Source organism: Macrobrachium rosenbergii, chromosome 12, assembly GCF_040412425.1.
Source record: "Macrobrachium rosenbergii isolate ZJJX-2024 chromosome 12, ASM4041242v1, whole genome shotgun sequence".
In the NCBI taxonomy this organism is placed as follows: domain Eukaryota; kingdom Metazoa; phylum Arthropoda; class Malacostraca; order Decapoda; family Palaemonidae; genus Macrobrachium; species Macrobrachium rosenbergii.
The window spans coordinates 70,553,897-70,571,028 of NC_089752.1; the positions used below are offsets into that span (position 1 = coordinate 70,553,897).

Genomic DNA, 17,132 nt, shown 5'->3' on the forward strand with positions numbered 1-17,132 from the left:
GAATGCTTTGATCTTTGTAAAAAGTCTAATTAATTTAAATTATTATCTGTAAACGTAATCTTTAATATCTATGTTGACTAAGAAGTCGAAAAGTTACAGACTAATTATGGAATCGCACCCTTCGACGAGGAAGAAGCGCTTAGATTATTATTGAAAAACTGAAGTCACGTTCATTCTCACTGGTGATGAATGTACGGGGCCTACAGTATATAATAGTGGCACTTAGGTTGCCTAAAGAGGACTTCCCTCAACTATAGCCTTATATACGTAAGAAAAGAAAATTCTAAGAGGAAATCTCACCATTAGTCTGTCTTTGAGACGAAGAACTCCATCTTTTCTTACTTCTGCATTTTTTTTCCATACTAGCTTGCTTTCCCTATTGGGTTCCTTGGGCTTGCAGCATTCTGCTTTTCCAAAGTAATAATAACTAATTTTTGTAAACACGTTTTTAGGAGTCTCCGGGTACATCCGGAATCATACCGATATTCTCAGCGATGTGATGTTCATGAACCAACTTTATATATCGGGTGTTGCGATGACAACAGATGCTTTTAAATCAGTGAACATAGTTGGTGATCTTATTTAATGTATTTCTGAAGGTGCGTTACAAGAATAGTGTAAAGCACCTTAGCTGTTCCACATGTGGTCAGTGACATATAGCAGGTAATGGCCCATTAGGAATTACTGAATTTATGGATCTTAGCAGTCCTATAACAGTACTCAAGCCCACAATTCCTTTAACATGACGGACCTTGGCATTATTTTAGGCACCTTTCACTGTACATAAGACCCTGTTTGTTTCCCTTCTCAAATCAATGGCAGGATCTTTATTCAGAGTTAGGATTTCTGATGGTCACAGAGGACGTGAACCGACTTCTGCCCCTATCAAAGCACATCAGGTGGTCTTATCACCCTTCATAATGATGATCCGATTGCTTCCTTCTGCTTGTAGATGTAAACAAACAAACAGTCACACATCAGCCAAAAAGAATGAATGCAGCAATGGATAGCTAAGTGTTGCCAGAAAACAATAACAAGGATAAAATATTAGCAACAAAAAAGAAAGGCAAACGGTAATACCAAAGGCATATTCTAGCTATTCCACTGCTTCACGCTGCTCCCACATTACACACATATTTCTAAATGCATGAGATGGTTATCAAGAGAGAATTGTTGACCCATTGGACAAGATGTGCCGGTTGAAACCTGACTATTTACCCAACCTAAAATTTTATCATGTATATGTTTCTTAGGTAAAGAAAGCTTACAGAGAAAGTTTTAATTCATAGCATGAACAATCTTCACTCAAAATTAGGATGTCTGCCTCACCAGTGAGGAGACAGGATTCGATTTCCGAAGAAGAAAGAATGATTTTGGCACAGGCTATTCCAAAGACCAGGGTACAGAAGGGCATGGGGCTTGTAGCCTCATCCTAAAATGCTTGGTTAGGAGTGGAAGACTAAAATCACTCCCTTTAGGGAGATGAATATGCTTTTCTTTATGGGAGCGAGGTGTGAGCTGGGCTGGAACGAAGCGGAATCGGGTGGAAGGTTACATATAAAGACGAAGGGTAAATGGTTCGCATCTGTAAGAAAGTGGTTCAGAGTATTTACAGATAACTTGGAAAGAATGGAAGAGATTAGATTTGTAAAAAGGTTTTAGATTTGGAAGATATTATAGACGAAGGTCGAGATGTTTTGGAATCAAAGGCAGGCCTTAATCTGTAAAGCCCAGCAAAGAACACTGAAGCTCACTTAGCCCGCGATCTTACAGGCACAACCAAATCTGCCGAGTGACGTGCATGCCAAACTGTCCAAGGACTTGGTTATCGCAGCCGCCACCCCCCTCAACAAAATAAAAAGTGAGCCATTGCCATGTCCTGAAATTAGTGTGAACAGCCTCAAGGGTCATCCGTGGTGAGTGCTCCAGCAGAGATGGTCGAATTTCAGACTTCAAAATAATAATAATAATAAATATATTTTTCATTATTGTTTCTACACTTCCTCTCTCTCTACGTGTTAATTCTGACGCCAATGCCCTTTAGTGGCTCGCTTATCCTGGCACTAGATTGATCCAGTAGGACTGAAAAGTTTTCTAATGCATATTTTTTTCTTTGATATCTTCTTTCTGTGGATTTTCAAACATTGTGACAAAGCGTCTCTTCCTCTCTTTTCCGTTTGCATTCAGCATTTTAGCTGAATAAGTACATTTGGCATTGGTACTTAATTATATCCATGCTTGAGAAATCTACTTACAATATCGTATAGAACAAAATGTGACACTTTTGGCACGCATTCAAAATTTCTCAGGTGCGACATGAGTTCCTTCGCTTGAGTTTTTGCTTAAATTTACGGGCCAGCACAAGAAAGTGCAAACGAGGCGACGTGCTGCGGATGAGTCTTCTGTGCAGATATTTGAAATCCCCTTACATGTATATGCATTTTTAACCGGAATTTGAATTTAACTGGCCAGTATCAGTTGGTCTGTCGTTGAAATGTTGTCTTCAATCATCACACTGTCATGGCAGTACTGCTGATGATATCGGCTGCTGATTGGCTTAGTTCCATTTTTTTCGAATAACCTCCGACAGACTTTGAATTCCTACCGCAGCTCTTATTCAATGTAAGACACAGGATTGTACACGAAAAAGTAATGCAAAAATAATTGATAATGAGTATATCCTTCTGAGTTACTACAGATCTACCGGGGTTATAATTGTATAAAAATAAGCACCAGAAACAAATACTGGTAAACGTATACTAACAACCGGGGGAGGCGGGCACCGAGTATTTAACCAGAAATTTGGATTCAGACATCAGCTAAAACTGAATTGTTACCGCTTTTATCCCAAAGTACCAGTCTGCACTCCTCTAGTGTAAAATTCCTTTAATAAGGCAATATATTTCACGCGAGCGCCCTTTAAAATGTAGGAAACTATTGTAAATATACCAAAAGACTTGACTGCGCAATATTTTTTGATAGCTGTTGTTGTAAGCATTTTATAACTGCCAGTCTATATAATAGGAAATAGTACGACAGACTCGAGTCATTGTTACGCCTTTTCAGAAGCATATATTACGTTCATACAGCCAGCGTCTCTAGTTACGTCTTTTACTTCATAAATTTTTCTTTGACGGATGAAAACCATTATGTCATAAATGAAATTATAAAAAAATAAAAGGCATTCGGCCAGAACTCGCAAACTTCCTTTCTAGTCCGAATGTTGCAGACTTGTTATTGGCTTTCTTTCACACTGATCTCAATGATAACCTCCCTTATGTTGCCTGTTTTATGAAAATGAGTACATATCACGTCACAACAATAAAGTGGGTAAGACGTTTTGGTGCAGAGAGCGGAGAGGGTAATGGGCTGGTCAATTTATAAAAAAAAAAAAAGTCTGCCAGCCACCAAATAATTCCAACAAGTTGTTTTTCACTAGTTTCCGTTTGTATTACATAAACTGAAAGCGTGTAAGGAAGTCTACCAAGATGTGACCAGTTGAAAATGGTGTAAAAGTAGGGCAAATCCAAGATGGCTGGCACTGGCATTGAAATAAAACCATCACAATGGATTTAATGGATATGTGTGTCTTAGTGTCAATTATTTGACTTTTAGGCAGAAACACTTTTAGAAATATTCAATTTCATCAAGTAAGAGGTCTAACTCAGTTTATCCAAGATGGCTTCCAATATGGAGGGAAAATAGTTGAGATGAACTGGTAAATGTTCACTCATTTTATATATGTCTATGCCACTGCTCATGTTATTTTTCAGTAACCTACTTTGTTTATTTTTAGTATGATGTGCAAATTACTTATCAGAGTTTACTAATCTTGCTTACAGTATATCACTAGTGAACAACATAGGAACTCAACTGAGGCTAGGATCACAAGAGATGCTTCTGATATCTCAAAGATAAAGGACAAACTGAATTCATGTTCGCCCTTCTCTTCTGACCCTGTTTTAAGAAATATTGTCATTGGTGTAATGGCCAAGGAAGAAGTATATAAATGTACAAGAATATAAACAAGTTGGACAAAAGCTTATTGAAACTATGGCTGGACAACCTATATTCTCCATCTCTTTCAAGAGAAAAAATAAAGCTACAACCTTGGGACATTCATCAGCAGTGAAGATCGCTCCTGAAAGATCCAAAGACCCAGGCCCACTATTCCAACTTTTCTTAGTAGTTTCGAATACTGGAAATATATCCTAAGAAGGCGTAATGAGATACGAACTCAGTCCATATCCACTCTCCCTGTTCCAGATCAAAGATGTGCTACGCAAGGCTGATAAACCACAGCTTGCTCATGCTATCAGTGAACACTGTACCAAGGCCTCATCAACTGCTCTGATACTAGATGACATCCTGCAAACTGATAGATGCGTAACTGATGAAGGATCCTTACTTCACAAGCTCAAATGGAAAAATGTAGGCACCTATGGTAAAATAGCCAAGTCCTATGCCACTTTTACAAGTAAGCACTGTGGCAGTACAGCAACCATTGTGTTCGATGGTTATGGATCAGGTCCTTCTATTAAGGAAAACATCACCAGCGATGGGGACAAACTAACATCTATCCAGTTGTGAACTTCAATAGCAATACAGAATTTGACGGTAAGAAGGAGGAATTCATGTCAAGAGGTACCAACAAACTGAGGTTGATTAACATTATAAGCAGAGAGCTAGATGAAGGATGCACAGTCATACAGTACGAAGGTGGTGCAGATGTGGACATTGTTAAAGCAACAGTTAATGTAGCGTCTTTATTCTCTACTATGTTGATTGGAGAAGATACAGACTTGTTGATTCTACTACTTCATCATTCTACATCAGAGAGTAAACCTTTCTATTTCAGACAAAAGGAACTCGTAAAGTGTATGACATGAACCAGATAAAAAGTTCTCTCGGATCAGACCCATGTACACAATTGTTGTTCCTACACTCATTTACAGGGTGTGATTCCACATCTTGTATTTATGGCATTGGGAAAAAGCCAGCCTTCCAAAAACTTATGAATGGTGATTTAGACTTACTTGCCACAGCAAAGGAATTTACCTCACCTTATAAAACTCCCACTGAGATTTGAAACACTGGCTGCCAGGCTATGGCAGTTTTGTTTGGTGGTGAGGCTACTTTGCGATATGGCACGTTCACTAAGAAGGTGACCTGTGCTAAGTCATTTGTGACACCTGAAAGTCTACCCCCAACAGATTCCTCGACCAAATTTCACAGCCTCCGAGTTTACTATCAGCCTATGACGTGGATGGAAAGACAGGCTCCAAGGGATCATTAGACTGGGGTTGGAGACATGAGAACAATCAGTTAATACCCATTATGTCAGATATGAACGCTGCACCAGACAGTCTACTAAAGATGATACACTGTAATTGTACAGCTGAATGCAGTACCCCACGCTGCAGTTGTAGAAAACATGGTCTTCCATGCACATCAGCATGTGGATCTTGTCAGGTTACATCATGTGACAATATCCCTGGAGATGTATCTTTGGAACTAGAGGACAGTGTTGAAGACTAGGCCTAATTGCTGACTATAAATGTTTGGGTTAGACAGTTTCTGGTCCGAGACAATATAATTTGTGCCTTTGTAGACTTTAACAGTTAGCATTCACGACTTGCCGCCATGTTTGATTTTAGGCTGTTATTAGTTAATCTCAGAGAACCTTTAGAAAGTACTTGGAATACATAAAGACATGTTCCCAATTGGATTATTAAAGAAATTCTTCTAATTTAAGTTGTTTTCATTATTTAATAATGAGTAGGTAGCCATTTTGAAGGTGACCTAGTTTACATGCACATGCACTTCTGAGGGTTTCATATTGGTAGACTTTTTTCTCATGTCAAATACATCTAATGGAACTGAAAACTGCCGTTAGACCTTTTATTAGAATTGTTTGGGGGTCACGTGGCGTACTGATCCACCTATAATGCTATAGAAGCTCTTTAAAATTCCGGCGGGAGAGAATTAGAGAATTCGCTATATCGATGTATAAAGTGTTGCAGAAAGATTAATTGAAAATCAAAAATGATTTATCAATATACTTATGCTATGGCAGTCTCATGACGATAAGCATTCAACATGTAGCCTCATGATCTTAGTTTTCCCCGTGATGCTAGAGGAGCACCTTATTTTGTTAGCGTATTTAGATATATGTTTCTTTCTTTTACCAGATTCAGCAATTTATTGACTGCAAACCCAGAATACCTCATAACCATCATCGGGCTCTGACTTTGAGTATCGGTCTATTATTTTGTTTACACTGATAGACATTATGAGTGGACAAGGCTGGTGTGAAATAAAACCTGCATAGGCATACGGACAAGATTGCGCTCCCCAGCTCTGTTACGAAATACAGCAAAAGCTTATCGTCATTAAAAGAAAAGAAAAGAAACAAAAAACTATTATTGGAGGCGCATTTTAAGATTTTATCTCAAACCGGGTAACAATAATGGAGGCTAATATTAACGAAAACCTCAGTCTAACTGAGTCACGCACTTTTCGATGAATTTTGACTTACATGAAGAGGTAGGTTATAGTATTTAATGTTACAATTTTTATATGAAAAGTACTCAATTTCGTTAGTTAATCAATTATTCAATAAGACAATAGACTATCGCCTTCTCTCTCTCTCTCTCTCTCTCTCTCTCTCTCTCTCTCTCTCTCTCTCTCTCTCTCTCTCTCACAATCTCGATTGATTTATGGCTACTAAAACTGGCATCACAACATGTAGGTTATTAGCGCCGTCTCTCTCTCTCTCTCTCTCTCTCTCTCTCTCTCTCTCTCTCTCTCTCTCTCCATTCGTTTTCTCTCTCTCTCTCTCTCTCTCTCTCTCTCTCTCTCTCTCTCTCTCTCTCTCTCTCTCTGCATTTGTTGTTTTTCTTTCTCGTCCGTCTGTGCGTCCTTCCCCTGCCTTTTTCTCTCATCCTCTGCCTGCGGGCGAGTACGAGTACATTCCACAGTGATGTCAATGAGTGTTAATTTTTCGGTGACAGATGAGTTGAGGCAGAGTACAATATATGGAATATAGTATATATGAATTGGAGTATATATGAACTGGAGTAACGACAGAAAGTTGACAGACGTAGCAAAATATGCAGATGATGTTGTTTTAATAAGCATAACACCACAGGATGTACAAAGCTTGCATTTTATTTGAATGCATAATGTTTCTAAAGAGATGGGACTCAAAATAAATGTTAACAAAAAGAGTTACTGAGGAGAGAGAGGGCACAAAAGAACGAAATAGCATTAGATGGAGAAAGGTTGAAGTTTTCAGAAATTTAGGAACGTTGATATCCAGTACAGTTTCTTGTGAGCTGGAATTTTGTGAGACTAAATAAGGTAAATCAAACAATGGGCAGGCCGAATATCATTTGGAAATAGGCTTAAAATGCATAAAACAATAAGATTATACTATAGTTCACTACGAACTGTGTTGCTATACGGACATGAATCATGATATGACCATGAAACTATATCCAAAAGATTTCGTCGGTCTGAAAACAGTCTAGAGAAGAATATTAGGAGTCAGATGGCAGGACAGAGCGAGAAACAAAATCGCTAGGGAAAGTACCGAAGTTTCATGTGTGGTTGAAATAATGACGAAAGGGAGATGGGGATGGCTTGGATGGATAAGAGCTAGAGAAGAGTGGAGCGACTGAAGATTGCTAAAGACAAGCACATAAAGGCTGCGGAAGGCGAAATTTCACAGAAGCCCTTTGCGTGATTCGTCGTTGGAGGCGATGATGTTGATGGTAATGATGATGATGATGATGATGCATCAATGAATAAGATTAAGATAGCTATATTATGGATGTAGTCTTCCTCTCCGGAAAGTTTGTGGGTTATTTGTTTATTTTTATATCCAATGCTTTGTCGTGAAAACGGTCTTTCTTCGTGATTTTATGTAAATACTTGCATTTATATATTCATATATAAGTATAACCATTCTTATCTGCAATGTTTGGTGTGATGCAAATCATGACATTGCGGTAACTTTTGTATCGAAGCAGTGAGTAAGCCCAGAAAAAATTGAGAAAAAGTATGTTCTGTCTGCATCTTTTTTAGATGAATGCTCAAACGTGAATTTTGTGTTCATTACTGAGACATTATTTTCCTAATTTTTCATAGCCACAAAGTGGCATTACAGTTTAACGCTGCCATGCTTGAAATGAAGTGATGCTGTGGTGATATTTTGCATATGCAAAGGTATCAATATCTGAAGCTATTAAGATGTACATTGTAGCCTGCAGGTATAGAACATGCTAAATTCTTTATTGTGTTTCCTTAAGCGTTTGCGTTTCTGTGACTTGAAAGTTTCCAGTCAATCGTTCAGAGAGAGAGAGAGAGAGAGAGAGAGAGAGGGAGAGAGAGAGAGAGAGAGAGAGAGAGAGAGAGAGAGAGAGGATCTAAGGAAGCGCTTTCCAGTGTCAGTCCAATTAGAGGGAGTGGGTAAATGCTCCGGCATGATGACCAATAGTGAAATTAGCCCTTTAAATTATTTATCGCCAAAGACAAATACTCTTTAAACGTTAACGATAACCAGCCTCTAAGAAGCAAGACTTTGGTGGACCATTCCACTGGACGTCGTAGGTTTACCCATGATAACCGCGCTGCCTGTGTACGAGTACTGAAACAACGTACATGGGGAAACGTTTTTCTTCATTTTAATTGGCTTCATAAGTACATACAAAGATGTGTTGCACTTATTTGTGCAACTGAATAATGTCCAGTTTGTGTCATTGCAAAAAGCAAACGCTAGTGTTAAAAAAGAAATGGGTTATTGGGAAGGATCTAGTTTTGTCAGCGGAGGGGAGTGGTGTTCGTCGTCCATTGATCGGCTGAGTGCAAGTCCCTCCGCCAGTGAGTGAGTGACTGTGCTCAGTCAGTGTTGTGTGCAGCCACGTAAAGTGTCGTCTTAATACTCATCCTCTAGTCACTCCAGCCACACTTCGTGGCACAGATTTTGATTTCGTGACGTTTCTTGCAAACCGGCAAACTGTGGGCTTCCAGCGTATTTCCCCTGCCACCGCAGGTGCCCCCCGCCTACTACCCAGTAAGTATTCCTTTTTGGAATCGCAGTGCGTCAGTCAGATCAGCAGCAGCACTGGACTCGTCATCAAGCAGTCATACAGACAGACTGCTGCTCACATTTGGATCATACGATGCTTTTTTTTAGCATTTTGCTCAAACAAATGGACGAACGTCATGTTGTTTCGAAGTGGTTGTGATATGTGAAGGAAATCAGAATGACGAAATGTCGTCAAGTAAACGACCTTAGACAATAATACTCGAATCCTTCTTCCTCTGCGAAGAGATGCGCAAGAGCAAGTTAGTGGTGGAAGTGAAATGTTTAAGTATTCTAGGAAATAAATTCTTGCTCTACTTCTGTCGTGTAAGGCATCAGTAAGCCTTTGATATATTCGAACACGTCTTCTTTAGGATGCAATGGTGTGTGGATTATTGGAATTTCATGTGCACAGTGCAACGATCAGTGTTAGGCCTTGAGCCTTTGCATTGAAAAGTGCTATTTTGTTTCCATCACTCTCGATGGTATTTTGATTAGCGTTTTCTGTTTTGTTACATTATTAGTATCTCCCTATAGCATTTACATTACGTATATATGGAGTATATATATACAGTATATATAAATATATAGTATATGTATATATCCCTGCTCGTAACTTACCATTCTACAAAACAAGTACATACAATTTGAAGGTTTTGTGGTATGTGGAGAATTTTTTCACGCCCTCACACAGGCTTGTTCTGTGAAGGCGAACGAGTTTGTTATCCGAGGAAAGGAGCGCCATTAAGCGAGTATTTTCGGTTTTACAATACTGTTTATGTAGTGAAACTTTATGATCCTTATAGGTTGCAGTTTAGCCCATTTAATAAAATTATTACATTTTATATGAGTAACTTTGAGTATCTTTAAGGTTGAAATAAAACCATTTTGTAATTATGCTAGGGCTGTGTTATGTTTTTTGGAATTTTATTTTCATATTCGTTGTAAAACTAATCGATTTTTATATTAAACGTAAAATTCGATGTTAGCTTTGGGTCTGTAGCATGAGATCTTTCTGTTGGTGTATTCCCGGTGTTACAGTAAAGAAACCTATGCCAGGCCGCCTTGAGAACTAAATAGCTCAGTTCACATTAGTAGTTTCATGTGGTTTCCATGGATGACCGATATATATATATATATATATATATATATGGATCTGTATAGTATTGCGGAATCTTATATTTTAACGTTCACAGGCACTGGTTTATGTTGTGAAGTGTAAATTTTAAAAGATGCAGTGGTAATGATGCGACTGTTGTGTATGCCAGTAAGGAGTTTTTTTTTTTTGAGGGGTGTGGTCTTTTCGGAAATGATAGTGCCGTGTAAAGCTTTGTCGATGCATAGAAGCTAATGCTGCCGCGAAATACGTAGAAAAAATCCTTGGGGCCCCTTTGAGATATAAAAGGGAAGGATGCAGTAAAGCAGAGAAGGAAGACGTTGTGGAGGGAGGGACTGGGAGGCTGCGGGTTCCCTCTCTTCCTACCAAACCCACGCCATTTACCACCCCATCTTCCTCGCTGAATCCCTTTCTACCCCCATTCTCTGCTTCCTCGACCCCCACCTCTCGTTCAACCCATCAAATACACAGATACCCTCTCTCTCTCTCTCTCTCTCTCTCTCTCTCTCTCTCTCTCTCTCTCTCTCTCTCCCATGATGCGTCTCGACCACGTGGTGTACGAATCTCTTAGGAATATGCATTATCATTGGGTCTTAAGGACATAGTAGTAGCTTATGGCGTAAATAACTTTGCGTATATATTGATGGAAAGAAGTTCCACTATACGAACGTCCATTTTTTTTTCAAGAGGATGATATAGCTGCAGTTTTCGTTTAATGTATTTAAAATTAGGCATGCGTTCAGTGTTTTCCGTACGGTGGTTTGTCAGTGCAGGTCAAATGGCCGGTTTCCCCCAAAGGCTCAAGAGATTCCCTACCCTCGATTACTAATATAGCAAGTATGGGATTGAGGTGGTTCTGTTGTTTTTAAGTTTATTTCTACATGGTAATTAAACGTTTGTGAAACTAAAATTTGTCAAATAAAAAAGTATTGAGGACGGCTGTTGAGCTATATTGGGGAAATAAAAAGGGGTCTCCCCTATAAGTAAAAAGGGGGACGGGACTGTAGACGGCCGAATGTAAGTAAGCATGGAAAATGAAAAGCCAGGTAGTGCGGCATGAAATAATCTTATCTTTGCATAGTTTATAACGTGATGGCCTTTGCTGTAAATCAGGTACAATTCTTATATATAATTTAATGTAAAACATAGTAGCAATTCCTGTTTTAGTGGTAAATGGAGGTAGCCATAACATGTATGTCTGTATATGGAAATTTATTTGCTTAAGTTGATGATAAACGTTCAATTTTTTCCGTTTTAACCGGTTTTCCTCAAGAATTTGTCTAAACAAAGATCTTAAGATCTTTTAATAATCAAAATTTTCACACACAGTATATAATACGTTTGTAAATGAAATTCTTAACCTGAAATTCTTAATCACATTTCTTAATTTTGTTGAACTTCCGTTAGTTTTAGCTTTATGTCATGGTGTCATTAGCTTTTTCTTCGTTAGACATTTTAAATGTAATTTACTTGTTTTATCAACTTCTGAAACAAGGACCTGGTTCGTAGTATATGTTCATTACAACGGAATAACCACGGCCTCCCCTTCATCATCATAAGTATATTCCACCAAGGAGGTAAATTGCGTTTGGTATAATAGTTTCAGGGTTTATCTCTTCTTGTTAATGCCCCTCATTGAAAATGTTATAAGTATGCATCCATGTCTGGAATAAGGATTAAATTCTGTTTGAGTGTTATTTCTGGTAGTGCTAGGATTAGTGAAAGTAAATAGATCATTATTTTACAGTGCATATGTTTCACAGGAATCAAACGGTGTGTTCACTGGAAGTCATTATTGTTGGAGAAGGAAGAAATTGCACGAGAATGGCCATCATAATGCTGTACCGGAAATTTCGGAGTTAGGAATAGAAATCTTCAGCTAGCCATGAGATGGGTTTTTAAGGATTGTGAGGTTTGCAGACGTTACGATCTTGTGCAGTGTTGGTATGTGATACCGTACTCGCCAGTCCTGCAAGAAACGCCAGTTTCAAGTTGGTGGGATGGCTGTGCATTAACATGTTTTGGGAATGGCAGAACCAATCAGGTTTGCTTTTAGTACGGTAAATTGGGTACTTTTGGGTGTAATGTTTTTATAACTAATATCACGAAAGAAAGTATTCTTTTGATAGTGTTCCATAGCGGTTTCGCTACGCAACATTGTCCGTGAAAGGAAATGTTTGTTTTGGTTTTCTTTATGAAATGGTTTTGCCATGAAATGTCCATTCAAGAGATCATGGTATATACATAACTGTTTTCTGAATGGATTAGGTTAAGTGGCTTAGGCTGGTTTTATGGCACTTTGTCTGAAGTAAGGTTTCTTCTCTTGTAATGAGATTTGCTAGTTTAACACAAGCATGCATATGCATAATCACATGGTGCTGTTTCATTCATTTATTTATCTTTTGTTTATGACGAGAATGTCATGGATCAGGTGATTTTCACCGATTGCCATGAGTAATTTCTTGCGGTTGGTCTTTGGGAAACGTACATTTATGATATAATATATATATATATATATATATATATATATATGTATATATTGTATATATTGTATATATATATATATATATATATATATATATATATATATATATATATATATATATATACTGTATATGTATATATGAATACGAGGCATTTAATTTTGGAGGCCCTCGTATGGTCCATTCGGCTGACCACTTTGTACTCGTCACAGTTATTAATGCTCTTGAAAAACTTTTCCTTGGGTGTCATATCGGTTTTTAGGAAAAAATGGTCAGAGTTCCTTGTATTTCAAAGGCTTTTTTTAATATTTTTGTTGGACCTTGCCTCCATTCATTTATTTCTGCAAACCACGTGTTACATACAGCGTCCAAGCCTTGCTTTAATAGTTTGTCGATGGAGGTCAATAAGGATATGCTTTACTTTATTCTTTTGAAATTAGTAATTTGGCTTCTATTTCAATGAAGCCTAGTAGCGTCTTCCGTTATTTAGTAGACCAAAGGGGCTGTTACGGAGTCAGTGTTCTAAGTAGCCTAGTTCTTTATGAAGGTTACAGTTTATAGTTGATAGTGCCCCACTTTCACTACATATAATTTTTGATATGTCATATTTATTTATTCAATAAATAAAAAGTTCCTTACATTTTGCATTCCTATAATTAATTCGGCATTTATATTTACTGGTTTCATATAACTTTTTTTTTAAGATTTCTATTTGCTCACGTTATCATGTATTTTCAGTCGTCATTTTCGATTTGCCCAACTCATATCCTTTATTGTATTCAGTTTTTTTTTATCGTATCTTCAGTGTTGTCCATAACCAGGTAGAATTGGTATCGTTGCGAAATACTCGGGATTCCAGTTTTTTCATAATCCATGAAAATTCAATAGTGTGTTGGCTCTTAATTACACTTTGAGTCATTGTATATTACCTTGGCAGATTTACAGTTTAAGATTTGCACGCTGAAAGTTCTTATATTACAATGGATCATCTTCCACGCCTAGTCATAAAAGTTCATCTGGGTACCTATATACAGTTCACCTTGGTGTAGCAAATTAGTACTGCACACAAGGATAGTCATTTTCTGCATCTTTTATCACCGAACAAAATTTCATACACGCCCGATGATATACAGTACTAGTTTTCAAGACATAATCACCTGGCATGCGATTTTAGATCTCCAAGGATTTGTTTTGGAAACATCAAGTTTAACGGATATAACTTTTTTGTGGGGGGGAGGGGGGGCCCGACCGGTTATTGGGTTGAAACTGAGTCTCTCCCTGTCTCTCTCGTGATACAGACAAAATAAGATGGGTGAATGTGGTCATTCGGAGGTGAATGGAAGAAGTGGATTCGTTTATCAAATTCTCGTCCTCTTGTTTTCGTAAAAGTAAATGTGATGCAGCGAGTGTCATTTGTTGTTACTGCATAGGCTAGTTGGTTTTTTAGTTGCATTTCGTTTGTGTACTAACGTTTATGTGATTTAAAAAGTAGGTGGCATGTATACTTAATCAAGCCCTGCCACGAAAAAAAAAGATGGTTAACGAGTTCGTGTTTCTGAAGAGAGGTCTGCGTTCAATTAGAAATTATTTTTAAAGTGCACGACATTCTCTTCCTTATTATTTGCGGCATAAATTCATAACGCTGCTAAGGAAGCAACGGCCTGTTCATGAAGTTCACTAAAACTGTCGCAAGTCATATAAGTAGAACTTGAAGCTTCAGCCACACAACAAAAGTGAAGTGAATGCAGGTAGTTACAAAGCTTAACAATCAGTATTTTTTTTTTCAAGAACATCGTGGAGGGTTTTCGTTACTACTTGAAGAAAATGTTCCGGGAAAATGGAGAAGTCACATAAACCTAGAGAAGTCTTGAAAGTAAGGACGACGTATTGAGGGCTCTACCATGCTCTCAACGACTGACAATTAAAATTTGTTTGAAGTCATATCCGTTTAAGGTCACCAGTAGTGAATAAAGGGGTCAGATTTAGCCCGTGCATTAGACATATAGGGTAGTATCTATGGTTTTCCAGAGCTTTTTGGGAAGAATGACCAGATATAACAGTTGCTGAGTTGGATTATAACCAGTAGGTTTTCTTAAGATGCTCCTTATTAGAGAAAGTCTAGATATTATAACCGTTTTTTGGGACATGAGCATTGTGTGAAGATTTAGTCTACCAGTGGTTAGGAGTACAGTAAATGCAATGAAATACTATTTAGGAGTTGAAGACATTACTCCAGGTTCTTTCTTGCCGTATTAAAAGAATTTTATTCTTGCAAATTTGGGAGGTCGGAAACTACAGTATGCCTCATGAGTCAATATAGAAGGTCCTTGTTATTCATGTTCCAACACTAAATTGGTCGCTTAATGCCCTCACTAGTTTTTCCATAAGTATTCCTTCATTTACACCTCTCCATCCACTCTGCATCATTCCTTACTCAAAAATCTTCACACACAACACTTACTCCATTAACTTATGCAGTTGTTCATTAACCTTCCTCTCTGCTCAGATTTCTCTGTTCGTGATCTTTCATTCGTCAACCTTATAAATACCCTCCTTATATCTTCAGCAGGCACTTCTACAAGCATTCCCAAACCTCTTTTTCAATTTCTCCCTTTTGTTTCATCACCTGCCTTTTTCTTTCTCACATAGGCTAATTGGTTACCTTGTATATCTAGGCTACCCGAAGACCTGTATGTCTTCCTGTCAAGTAATTGCATCTCATATAAGACTTTTCTAAACTAAACATGTGCCATTCTATCACTTGTCATTTTTATTTTCTCTTCCTGCCTTTTATATTGACAAACCTGCCTTGCTGTCCGTATGACTCCATCTTGGAATTTTACATATTCATCTAATCTATGCACCTCTTTGCCTTTAACCTAGCCCATTTTTATCCATTTTTTCCTCATATGGTTTTTTCATTTCCATCATATCAATCCTGACGTCGCTCTTAGATTCTTTTGTGGTCAGAGTTATTGCTTTCCCAAGCCATAAGATTCTACTGAAACTCCGGAGGGCCCATCGGCCAAACCTGGTGGAGACTTGTTCTGTTCCAGTGACTGAGAAATTGCATCAAGTAGCAGCGGGGCTGTGACTAATTTTAATATCGGAGTAAATTAGATTAATATAAGAAGCATTTCTCTGGCGATTCCAAAGGGAACCATGGGTCTTCGATTTAGCTAAGTGGCTGCCTTCTGGTGCATCCCAGGGGAGCACAGAGGCCACTCTTCTACAAAATTGGTCTCTTTTTGAGCTTAGCTGAGGTACCCGGTTTAACAAAGGAACCTTCCTTTTGTAGAGCTTCCTGAGGCTAGGAAAATTGATAATGTACTCTTAGGTCATTAGGGGCTGAAAAGGTGGATTATATTTCGACCCCTTCCTGTAAAAAATATATTCTGATGGCAATAACACGTTTGATAAGCCAGTTATCATCTGATCAACAAACCCATGCAATGCTGAGTCCCACCATCGATACTTGAATACCCCACAACAGTAGGCCTACTTGAGGAAAACCTGAAGGGGAATGATATATACAATATACAATATATATATATATATATATATATATATATATATATATATATATATGACTGTGAAATATTTTTTGTTAAAATTCCATCAAATAGAAGGGCCTATGAAAACGCCAAAATATAGAAAGTAAAGCTATACTTCAGAGACTAAACTGTCTCTCTCCTCGGCAAATGTATATCTAATATATATATATATATATATATATATATATATATATATATATATATATATATATATATATATAATGTTACTCAGAAAAAAGTTTAATCTTCTTGAAAGAATCTTTATTTTCAGTCCTCCTGATATCAGTTGGGATTTGAAGGTTATAAAACCAGCAATAAAAATGCATCTTGGCTCAGATAACTTGAACTGTAATTGTGTTGTCACCATTCGTTGGCTGTATTATCCTAGCAGATCTTGTATACTTCGGATTTCCAGTTTTCACAGCTTGAGTAACATTTTAATCACTGTTTTAGTTTTAATGTAGCCTACAACCAGTGCTACTCGAACAGTAAAGGGTAAGCCTATCAAGAGGGTTGTGCTTGAGCTTAACATGTAGGTTTCACAGCTTGCTTTAGTGTGATTTGCAGCAGTCCACTCTATTGATAATGATTGATCACAAGTTCCTTATTAAAAATACTGAAGATACATTAAAAATAAAAGCAATAGTATTTCTTTGAGCACTGAGGAAGACTAACACTCCAGTAATTATTGTGCATGACATATATATATATATATATATATATATATATATATATATATATATATATATTATATTTTCATATAATATATATATATATATATATATATATATATATATATATATATATATATATATATAACTATACTATATATATATTTTATATAATATATATATATATATATTTATTATTATATATATTATATATATTAT

The 17,132-nt window shown here is 37.4% G+C and overlaps 1 protein-coding gene across 16 annotated transcripts in view; it reads left to right on the plus strand.

Annotated features, from left to right (window-relative positions):
- Positions 1-17,132, plus strand: part of LOC136843719 (RNA binding protein fox-1 homolog 1-like) — a 483,433-nt gene that overhangs the window by 228,129 nt on the left and 238,172 nt on the right. For 9 of the 16 annotated variants that reach the window (XM_067112334.1, XM_067112346.1, XM_067112348.1 and 6 more), the window contains exon 1: positions 8,865-9,076. The exons of 1 other annotated variant lie outside the window; for it this stretch is intronic. The gene's annotated coding sequence lies outside the window, so the exon portion shown is untranslated. Of the gene's footprint in view, positions 1-8,827; positions 9,077-17,132 lie in introns of those variants that run through there. 6 more of the 16 variants (XM_067112336.1, XM_067112337.1, XM_067112325.1 and 3 more) reach the window with 2 other exon arrangements.